The sequence below is a fragment of the Meleagris gallopavo genome, chromosome 6, assembly GCF_000146605.3.
Source record: "Meleagris gallopavo isolate NT-WF06-2002-E0010 breed Aviagen turkey brand Nicholas breeding stock chromosome 6, Turkey_5.1, whole genome shotgun sequence".
NCBI classification, from domain to species: Eukaryota; Metazoa; Chordata; class Aves; order Galliformes; family Phasianidae; genus Meleagris; species Meleagris gallopavo.
In genome coordinates this window covers 11,123,946-11,135,880 of record NC_015016.2, presented here as the reverse complement: position 1 = coordinate 11,135,880, position 11,935 = coordinate 11,123,946, and positions in this window count along the sequence as shown.

The following is an 11,935-nucleotide window of genomic DNA, read 5'->3' as shown; positions in this document are numbered from 1 at the left end:
TTCCCCTTGAATTATGATTAGATGAACCACTAGACTAGTTACAAAACAACTTTAAATTATCTGAGATTTAACCATCACAACTAACAATCAAACTCTTCAGCACCAGCCAGACATGGTTTTATCTATCAGCTGTAGCTCCAAGTAACTTAAAACCAGAATGCCTTATTTCTGGAAAATGTGTGATATCCCAAGAAACTCCCAGTGAGGTGAACAAAGCCCAAAGTTCTGACCCGAAGCCAAGACGGGAGCAGAGACAGCTCCACAGGACACAGGCGTCAGGTACTCCCATACCCAGGCTCAGCTACTACTCTAGTAAGAGGAGGACAAGGAAAATACAAGAGAAGAGATGTGGATGAGAAGAAGGGAAGAATCCCAGTTGAATGAGCATTCATGCACTGCCTCAAGGAAGAACATCTGTGAGATGCAGGAGACTTGTCTATCATGAGAAAGTATCTAGCAAGGGCTACAGGACCAGGTGGCCAATTCAACTTTTGCTTTACTAACAGCCAAACTACTGAAAATTATTTCAATCATAAAAGAAAAAGTGGAAATGAACTTTTACATGAGAGCTAAACAAATGGTTCGGCCAAATAGCAGCTTGTAATTCCGAAGCAGTTACACAGTCTCATTTGCTTTTAACCAAATCAAAAAAACTTGATCCAAATTCTCATTCCAAGGCTCTGGGAATTAATGCCAAAGTCCAAGGAAATCTCTTCCCTTCTCATCAGTGTGAAAGTCTGAAGATTGCCAGAACACAGCTGTGTGCAAGAGATCTATGGTTTTTAAGATGTACATGGCAGAAATTCTCTATTATCATTTTGGAAAAGGGAGGAGAGCAATATCAACATGACACTGCACAAAATTAATATAGTCCAAGAAAAAAAATATAGAAATTGAAGTGCTTGAGATATTAGAAGCATAAGAGCTCTTTGAACAAGTGAAATGGCCTGCACTGAAGCAGCCTGTGCTACAAGAGGCTGGAAGACAAGTCCCGCTTAGCAACTATTACTGGGTGGAACAGACGTACTTCCTCACAGCAGACATCGTAACTATATAAGCCTGAGAAAATCTGGAGTAGGAGGATGTTTGGGGAGGTCTGATGAGAAGGGGATACTGCAGAGATGCCAGAGCAGAACAACGCCGTGAGGCATACAGGAAGGGAAGGCTGGAAGGAGGCACAAGTGGGCGCCTGTGGGAGCAGCAGGCGGGGTGCTGGCAAAGCCCATACAGCAGCCTGTGTGAGGCTCAGCAACAGCCAGCTGCACATCAGTTGTGCTGTGGAAAAATGCTGTCATCAGCTGAACAGGGTGGAGGGAAGAAGGGAAAGGATGTCTGGAAAGTTAAGAAAAATTTGCTTGTTTAGACCAAAAAAAAAATATTGTCCAATTCTGCAACAGTCAGTCTCACTATTAAGTACCTTTAGATTTACATATTATTATCCAGTATTTAGTCCCCCTAAAGTATTCAAGCTCCTCATAAGTATTCAACATGGCACGTCAAAAATAGTGTCCATAATTTAAGATGTCAGTTCAGCTTCAACAATCAAGTTTGTGCAATTCTTCACCTAAGATCAACAGCCATTATGAACCTGCTACTTTTTGGCATTAGCTTTCAAAGCTGTTGTAAGGAAATTCTGAAACAACTCTTCCCCCCAAATCTGGGGGGATGTAGTACTGCAGTTCACACAGAAGTACCTGAATCCTTCAGGTAAAAGTATAAATTACAATAGATTGCAGTAAGAAAACATTTTCAGACACAGTCAGTATTGGCTTGGCTTTTTGCCATTAACAATCGATATCAAAACACTTTTAAACTTCAATAAGCACAGAAGGAGACAAGGACCAAAGTTCTTACAAGCCTCAGTGTTTGCTCACCTCCTCAGATAAAAGGAGAAGCTCAGGCACTGCTACAAGACCTGCACCTGCAACAGTAAATTGCATTTATTGCATAAAAATTGTCCCTCCAAGTCAGTCTGTGTACTTCTAAGTTTAACCTGACATTACTGAAAACCATTCCTGACAGCCTTCAGCTAGCCTGACAATTGCTCCTATTTACAAGAGACAACCTCCTTCCTGGTACAAGGTTAAATCAAATTCCACTACCTTATTTTAGAACAGAATAGAATTTTCTTTACAAATCGCTGTTGCGTGTTTGTTGGAAGACCTCATTTATTTCTTCTAAGCAGAGCTACGCTTTAGAGAGTCTGCTTAGAAAATTCTTGAGTAACTGCACAAGAATTGGTAGGCACACAGTAAAGAGTTCTCAATACTCATTTTACTAATGTCTTCCTTATGAGAAAGCTTAATGCAAAAATAAATAATACATAATTTAGAAGGCTTACATCATTTTGGTAAAACCTTTAAGAACAAGGCTTCCACACTGAATTTCGAACTGGGGCACAGAGGCCAACACAGCACATAAAGGCACACTCCCAGCAGCAGAGAATGACAGCGGGCACGTATCCATGTCAGCAGGCTCCAAAGGTCTCAACATTCCATAGCCCAGAGAGCCCCTTGCCACACTGTAAGCTCTGACTGAGAAAAGGTGCCAATGACACAGAAGATGATTTAAGTTACTCAGTTTTGCTGTATCTTTACACAAACTAAGGCATAGACACAATTAAGGTTATCTTTTAGAGTCAGTCATGGAAAATATACTTCAGTAAATGATGACTGGACTGAGAACACAAGTGAGCTGAGCAAGTCCCATTCCAATCAATCAGTTACTTATTACTCCACATACCCAGTTAAGAGACCAGCGCTCTTGCAACCAGTTAGCAGGCATTCCCTTGGCACTACAATACAAAGTACCCACAAGGATTTTGCTGCACTCTGCACAGATTAATTAATACTTCATTCTTCCTTGTAGCAACATTTTAGTGATTTCAAAGAGAAAACAGAACATACATACAGACACCAGCAACAAAAGTAAACAGAACCTCTGAATTGGCTCTTCCTTTCTCTCACATCAGATGCTTACAAATCTGGGAAGCAATTACTTTCGTCAGAAGTTACAAGGTTCTAGGAAGGACAAGATTTTGCTCATCTTTCTTCTCTCACAGGCAGAAGCCTTTAGCAGTACCTCTGCATTCTGTTTCTTTCTATTAACCACAGTTGTGCACAGCGGGCACTTGAAAGAATTTCAAGAGCAACTCAGATGTATCTCAGAGCTTGCCAATGAAGTCTAGAATCTTAATGATGATAGTGAAGCTCCAGAGGAAGTCTGGCCCATTTTAGTAAATGAAATTAAGAAGTGCACAAGAACAAGAAGGAAAAGCTCATTAAAAGAAAACAAAACAAAACACAGTCTTTCCACTGCTCAGATCACAAGACTGACAATGAGAAAAGTTTTTACACACTGAGTCAAGAGCAGGAAGGGGCTGAAATAGGATTTCCATTCTGAATTCTTTCCCATCATTGGAATTGTTATCAAAAGCTATGAACATAAAGTATGAAAAAAACCAGTAAATGCCAAAACCACCTCCCTCCATCTTAAAAAAAATCTGGAGTGTTTCCTTCCCCCAAATCAACTTCTTTTTAGGACGCAATACAGTTGAGAGAACTATCAACACAACAAATATCCTTCGGGGATAAATGCAGCTGTATAACAGCTGGTACGGAACAATTCACAAATCATACAGAGTTGCTTCTATGAACGTTTTAAAGACATTCTAATGCAGAATGAAGTCCTCATCTGTTTGGTTGCAAGACTTTCGAAGTCACAGGAAGCCACTCTCACAGAAGTCTGCTGTTATCCGTTTGTCTTCAAGGAGATTGGATATATATATATATTGATGTGGAGACTGTTAGGCTGAATCACAGCAAAGTGAAAACCCTTCTCTCTTGAGCTGCCAATTAACAAGTAAGCCAAACAGCTGCCCCTTTCTTAGATGTTAGCTTAACACAGTCATCTTCAGTAGCTCATTTTCAGTAGACTATGTTGGTGTTTCTTTACTCTAACTTCTGTTTCTGATATGATACAAGATGCATTTTCTCTCCCCCTTTATCTAAGTTGTTCATTAACAGATTTCTTCATTTCAGAGAGTAGGTATCCAAAATAAAAACAGGCCTCTCACTAACTTCAGCTGCTGGAAAGTATCATTTTGTAAGTTATTCCACAAAAAAACAAGCATTTTACAGAAAAGAAAAAAAACACCAAAAAAGTTTCCAAACTGAATGCTAGTAAGGGAGATGGCAATCTTTAAAAACTGGAAGAAGGCTTCTACCATTGCTCTATTGCTGAGATGCATATCCATGTTTAATGGCGACTGAACAAGAAATACAAAGCAACACTTATTCTTAAACAAAGTACACTTCTGTGATAGAACTCAGCACTTCTGTAACATCACCGTGTTAACAAGATCAAACTCGTGAGGACACAAAAGGTTTCCGAAGCTTTCATCACCACTACCTCAGCTCAACTGATCACTACTTGCTTACCACCTTCACATTCCTGGAGGGCAGAACAAACACAGCACGCTCCTGTGGAAATTCCTGTCTGCCTAACCCCCGGTCCCCACAACTGCATCAGCTCTGTTTCAGAGTTTATCTGTTCTAACTACCCTTTGTTTAATAGATCAACAGAGGATGAAAAAGCAAAACATCTAAAAGCAAAGAAGCACGCGTATTTGTTACTGTGTTTTGAGTTAAATGAGTACTTTTTCACCTGGTTATTTTACATCAACTCCACAAAAAAATGCACCATGACTTCATTTGAGCTTTCTCTCCATGGTTACCTTTTAAGGCCTGACCAAAACATTTCAACGCTCATAAGTAATATAGCATCATCATAAAATTTGTCATCACAAAAATGATGATGACTGTAAGCTACGTTACTCATCATGTCTATACTGCATGCATGTCTCCAGAAGACAAACTATGCATAGTGGCAACAAAAACGTTAATTATTATTTTTACTAGCTTAGAGAGCAGGGAGGTATTGAATTTTTTTTTCCCCAGGAACAATGGTAAAAGTATCTAAACTAAATCATCTCAACTTGTATGGCTTTTGTAACAACAGCAGAAGTACTAACCGGAAAGAAGGTTTTCTGTTTGCAGAAACAGAAGCACACTCACTGGCACAGTCTTCAAGCCCTCTGCCTGCCAGGTGGCACTTTCTAAAACAGATCATCATCAGATGCAGCACTGAAAGGTTTGACTCTGTATCCAAAACTGGCTTGGGCCCTTCCACAGGTATAATGCTAAGGGACACTACTTTTGTCTCCACATTCCTTGCTGTACTGTTGTACTTCCATGTGACAAGTTCTGCTATTTTTTTTTTAATCCCAGCCCAAAACCAGAACTACATGGTTACTTGCCTGCCCAAGATTGGGCTTCAGACTCCTGCAACTTCTATTCTGAGGAAAAATGTTTTAATAATAAATAAATAATGCCTTACATACATTAGGGCATAAATAAGTACATGGGAAAATAAAGTTCTATCCCTGGTGATCATAAAGAAAATCCTTCAAATGCATTAGGGTGCTTATTTACACATGACTATAACGCGGTTAAATCTTCTCAATAATCTGGCAATCTCTAAATACAAGATCTGGATAAAGCTAATCACTAGGTGCAACCACAGTGAAGCACCTCAGATTATAGCCCAATATCCTCTTATTGAGACCATGATTTCTCTTCAGTTTCTCCATTTTTTTTTTAAAGTGTTACTAGATCTGTCATTTGACATTCTGAAACCATCTTCAGTTGCTTTCAGTGTTTTTCGTTTTAGAACACTGGATCAAAACTCTTCCTCACTGCTCTGTAGCTTTCTGCCCTTTCACTAAAGCATTTGTTCAGTCAAAATTGGATAGCCTTGTAAGAAAATACACTTTGGAAGAAGTTAACATCCAGCAAGCTTTGGAATTCTAAGCAAGTTTATGGTTCATTTTAACAATAAACTTTATCAGGTTACAACATGAGTAGAATTGACTTTGGTCTCACGCATCTTGAATCTCCCTCTCATCATCTTTCCTCCCCTAAGACTCCCTCTGTGGGAGGAAATGGAAGTTTTCGGCTAGGCTGCAGTCATGCCAGTGCTGACAGCCAAAGCTCTCCCACCTCACCTCCAGTGGGAAGCACAAATCTAAGTTTCTCCTCCATCCAGTTGACATGTTCCAAATTTCCAGGCACTTCCTTTTCTCCTTTCCTCTCTTCATATTTTACCAAAATTGGCTAGTGAGTTCAAGAGTACCTGCAAAAGAACTAACAGATGAGTCGACTGATGGCAAACACAAAAGAAATAATCAGATTCAACAGTTCTTACTTCTTTGTTTCACTTCATTACAGCATCTGTTTCCTACCCTATCTTTTGTCCAAAGAACACCGGCCTTCCATTTTCAAGTGTACTGCCCTACTCTCCTTCCACATCCCACTATTACACAAGCCACACTTTATAGCATTTACTTTGAATAATAAATCATTCTCTTCTCCACAATCCTACAGTATTATTGTTATTCTACGAAACTGTAGGGATCACAGTCCTCTCACGAAAAGTAAAACAGACATGCAGTGCATCAGGGCTAGCGTTTTTTAACACATTTCAATCCACTACTGCTTGTATGAATTCTTTACAACACCATGGATATCTAAAATAATTACGATGAAATGAGCCTACAGCCCTATTCTTGTCCAAAAAATTACATGAGCATAGGAGAAACAGTCAGGTTTTCCTGATCATCATAATATAATACAGCACAGAACGAGGAGTCTTGGAGGTTTCTAGAGTGTGTGGAAGATAACTTTCTCACACAGCTAGTAAGAGACCCTACCAGAGGAGGTGTCCAACTAGACCTGTTGTTCACAAAGAATTGGTATGAGATCTGGAGGTCAGGAGCTGCCTTGGGCACAAAATAGCAGACCACAAAATGGCAGAGTTCTTAATTCTTAGTGAAGTCAGATGGGGGGGTTAGCAAAACTGCTACCTTGGACTTCCAGAGGGCAGAATTTGAACTAGTCAGGACACTCGTAGTGAGAATCCCTTGGGCATCTGTCCTGAAAGGATTCATAAAGCCTGGATACTCCTCAAGCAGAAAGTCTTAGAAGTGCAAAAGCAGGCTGTCTACCTGTGCTCTAAGATGAGCTAGTGGGGAAGGAAAGAGGTGTGAATCAACAGGGAACTTTTTTTGAGGCTCCAGGAGAAAGAGAGTCTACTTCCTGCAGAAGACGAAATGGACAACTGAGTACAAAGTTGTTAGAATATGCAGGGAGAAAATTAGAAAGGTAAAAGCCAAGCTTGAATTCCACCTGGCCACTGTAGTAAAATAGAACAAAAAACTTCTTTTACAAAGAGCTAAGGAGAATCTCCATCCTTTACTGGACATGTCAGGGAATGTGACGACTGAGGATACGGAAAGGGTTGAGGTTCTCAATGCCTTCTTTACATCTGTCTTTAAAAGTCAGACCAATTATTCCTAATCTACCCCTGACCTGGAAGTCTTGGATGAGGAGCAGAATAAACCCCCTACAGTTCAGGTGAAAACACTTAGAGACCTATTACTCCACCTGGACTGCCACAAGTCCATTGGGCTGGATGGAATCCACCCAAGGGTGCTGAGGAAGCTGGTGGAGGTGATTGCCAAGCAACTTTCCACCCAAATATCAACAGTCCTGGTCAACTGGAGAGGTCCCAGAGGACTGGAGGCTTGCCAACGTGACACTCATTTACAAGAAGGGCTGCAAGGAGGATCTGGGGAACTACAGGCCCATTATCCCAACAATGGTGCCAGGAAAGGCCATGGAACAGATCATTTTAAGTGAGATCACAAGGCATGTGTGGGACAACCAGGGGATCAGGCCAAGCCAGCACAGGTTCACAAAAGGCAGGTTCTGCTTAACCAACCTGATCTGCTATGATAGAAAGACTCACCAGATGGATGAGGGAAAGGCTGTTGATGTAGTGTATTTAGACACAGCAAAGCCTTTGACACTGTCTCCCATAGCATTCTCCTGGAGAAGCTGGCAGCCTGTGGCTTGGACTGGTACACTCTCAGCCGGGTGGCCGGGCTCAGAGTGGTGGTGAATGGAGTTAAAATCCAGCTGGCAATGATCACAAGTGGTTGGTACTGGGTATATCCATTTTAATATCTTTATTGATGACATGGCATCCTGGCTTGTATCAGAAATAGCGTAGCCAGCAGGAACAGGGACATGATCATCCCCCCTTATTCAGCTCTTCTGAAGTCTCCTCTCAAGTGCTGTGTTCAGTTTTGGGCCCCTCACTACAAGAATGACATTCACATCCTGGAGCATGTCCAGGGAATGGCAACAAAGCTGGTATCACTGCATCTAACTCTGTGAGGCACAGCTTCTGGAGTACCACTGCAGAGTACAAGGGATCAGAAGCCTACCTCAGCAGCGGTCAGACCTAAGCATATAGTAGGGAAATTCAAATACTAAGGTATTGACTATATAGATGCTAAATGGAGCAATATATTAGGCTGAACAAAGGAGTATATCTGAAATCTCAAGTATTTCTAGAATTCAGACAACTGGACATACTTTTAAAGCATGCGCAGCACTATGTACTACTAAACATTACTGCAATACCTGCCTGAATGATAAAAAGACAGAAGCCAGGTGTCCAACTTAGTCTGCATTTAACAGGCAATTACTTGCAGCACAAAGGAAACGTGACATGATTTCATAGCACTAAAATTTAAAAACCTTCTATTTCATAACCACAGGATAAAAGAAACTTTTTATGACAAAAACAAACAGTATGCAAAATACATCTGCAGCACTGGCAAAGACCTGTTCTTCCTCAACTAGAAGCACTGCCCCACTGCATTTAGAGGAAGTCAACGGCTTCGCCCTCTAGCCTCAAAATTTCAATTACACTATGAACCCAAGGTAATTTTCAGTGGTTACCACTAAAGGGAAGTACACTGATTGCAGAAAACCACAGAATCAACACACTCAGCACCGCAAGGGATGGTATCTAAGTACATCTTAGTAATAATGTGTCCCAGAATTCTATTTTTAAACCTTGTTTTTCTGGCAACACAATTCATCCATCCAAAATTTGAACAAAAACTAAAGCTCATCACACCCTCTGGAAGCTGAGACAAGCAGAATAACGTACTTCCCCACAACATAACATGTAAGAACACAAGTAGGCAGCATCCTAAAAACAGAAGTTTGCCTAAAAACCATCTGATGATGAGTAAACTTCACTTCTTAAATGACCTCTGTTGTGTACATGAAGTATGTAGCGCTTATATGATGAGGTTAGCCAACCCAGCAGCTTGCATCTTAGGAGGGGAAAAATGAGGAAGTCGGGAAGCCCTGTGCTCTGCCACTTCCCTTACACTTCCTACTATGTAACCCCAACACATTCAGCACTGCAAATAGTGGGTCTGTATGGGAAGGAACGAGAGAAAGCACACAGCAGCGTGAGACAAAAAAAATGAAGTGCAGCAGCAACAAGGTGGGAAGCCCACAGGTCATGAAGAGCCACAAACAGGTAGGAATAATGCCAGAGACACGGCCAGGCCTCGCAGATGGAAGAAAAACTTCCTAGGGACTGGAGAAAACTGGTCTCTTAGTTGTAGCAACCTATACAATTCATGAAGATAAAAAATGACAGCCTCATCTGACATTAACTCTAGAAGCAAGGGCCTACTTCACTCCAGTCTGTGAAGAGTGACTGGTTGACAACTTTTAATTTAATATTTCTTTCCAACCAATTTTGTAAATAGAAGTGAATAAAATGTCTCTTTGAGCTTCAAAACATTTTAGGGTTATCACTATTACTAAAGGGTACAGACAAAGCTGTACCAGAACTCTGGTCAAGAGAGTACCACCACACTGATATGGGAGTTATAACTTCACTCCAACCTTCAACATGTACGCATGTAGTCTCAGCAGTGCTCTGGAAACCAGTAATAGCACCCACGGAAGTAATGACAGTAATAAAATGAAGGACAAGCATGGTTTCTGTGATACAAAGATCTAAATCATTTATGACTCTACCATCACCATTTTTAATTCTTAGAAGCACTCTAGTCTCAGACCCATCTTTTTTCCTCCTCATTCCCAATATCTTGACAGAAGAGAAAGATGTACATGAAAAAAACTTAGAAACACAAGAAAACTTCCCAGCACTAAGTCAAATCAGTGAGAAATAATCCTCTAGAAAGCAGATCTGCACTTTCACCAAACCACTGATCCTGAAAACAAGCACTGAAATACAGGTGCTATACAAGCGAGGCAGTTCTTTACTTAGCAAGTCAAATGGATTTTAATTTTCCGTACCAAGATCCTCTGGAGTCAGGTGACAAAGAAGAACACTGAAATGTACCTAATCATCACCCTAGTCAAAACTGACATGGGGAGAAAAAAAGCCATCTCTTTCTCAGCCCTCACAAAGAAATTCCAGAAGACAGACTTAGTACCAAGATGAATCATCTGTTACTTTTATTTCTGTGCCTGAAACACCTCTGTCTCCAAAAGAGATGCCACCCACACCAGACCAAAATAGCACTGTTCTGCTGAGCTTCATCTTCATCAAGTACCATGCAGGTAGGCCTCAAAATCTATCTATGTGTGATAAAAGAATTCAATGTTTTGCAAGCTCTGCTTTCTTAATATATAAGAATTCTATAGTCTATAACTGCACTTTCCTGGCCTAAACATAGTAAGAAATAATCTCATTTTTATTAGAAAACATATGCCAATAAAGTTTATACAACATAATAAAATAATATTGGAGGAAGAAGAACATACAGTTTTAATCACTATCAGTGGAGACCACCAACAGGGCAAGCAGCTGTTGAGGTCTTTGCCCAGTTACATGGTAAATGCTGCTGAAAAAGGCTCCTGGACTCCAGCAGCCCATTCCAGTGTTCAACCATCCTCCACGAGAAGATCCTTTACTTGTCCTCAGCTGGAGTTTACGTTACTTTCACTGTACTTTTGAGCAGACTCTGACTATCCTTTCCACAACACCCCTTCCAGCAGCTAAAAGCCTTGCAGAGGCACTTCAGCCTTCCCTGCCACAGGCCTAGCCATGCTGGCTCCACTAGCCTCAGAGGGCTGAGAAAAGCCCAGTGAGTGCCAAGCAGACAGAGAATCACATCCCTGCACTTAAAAGATGACACTCCAGAGTTATGAACAATAAACGTGAAACCACACCAGTTTGCCACACAGGTAAAGCAGTAGGAATTGTAACACCAATGCTACCAATAGCAGCTGTATGCATTCATTTTCTCCTTCACTGAATTGCCTGAGCCACCCCATCCATAGCTTCTAAAGTAGCACGTAAAACTCAACTTTCTCAAGTCTTTTATCCATTCAAAAAAATAATGCAATACCACACACTAAACTAAGAAACCCAACGACAGATCTAACTTCCTGCTCAGCAGGAAGAGGTGAAGATTAGTAGAGTGACAGAGGATGTCAAGTGGTTCCCATTTTTAGGCTACACAACAGTGACTGACAACACACCAACAACCAAACATTTAATAGAACATCAGCAAACCACCCCTCAATGTTTGTCTCAGATTAAGAACTCTTCATTTGCACTAAATACTGAAGAAAAAATTTATTCTGAAAGAGTCCAGGTCTACAAAAACTGGATACATTTTGTAGAGGAACTGTTCAGCTTGAACTGGTGACTGGGCAGCTGATAAGAGGTGTGGCTGGCCTACGGAGCACAGGCAAAGTGTTTGCACCTGCTCTCCCAAGTGACCAGAAGGGGTGGACCCAGGTGGAGCCAACTTCGGCTCATATAAGAGCCAGCTACTGAAAGGAGAACTTGCCTTGGACACAGGCTGCTTTTTAAGAGGAAGTGCTTCACAACCAGTAGAGCCTCTTCACTAGCTGGGTGAGTTCAATTCTTCCTTCTGTCTCTATCAGTCTACCTGCAAATACTTTCCTGATATTGCCAAGGACAATTTTGTTTTTTTGTGAATAGAACACATTTAATGGGTAAAGAT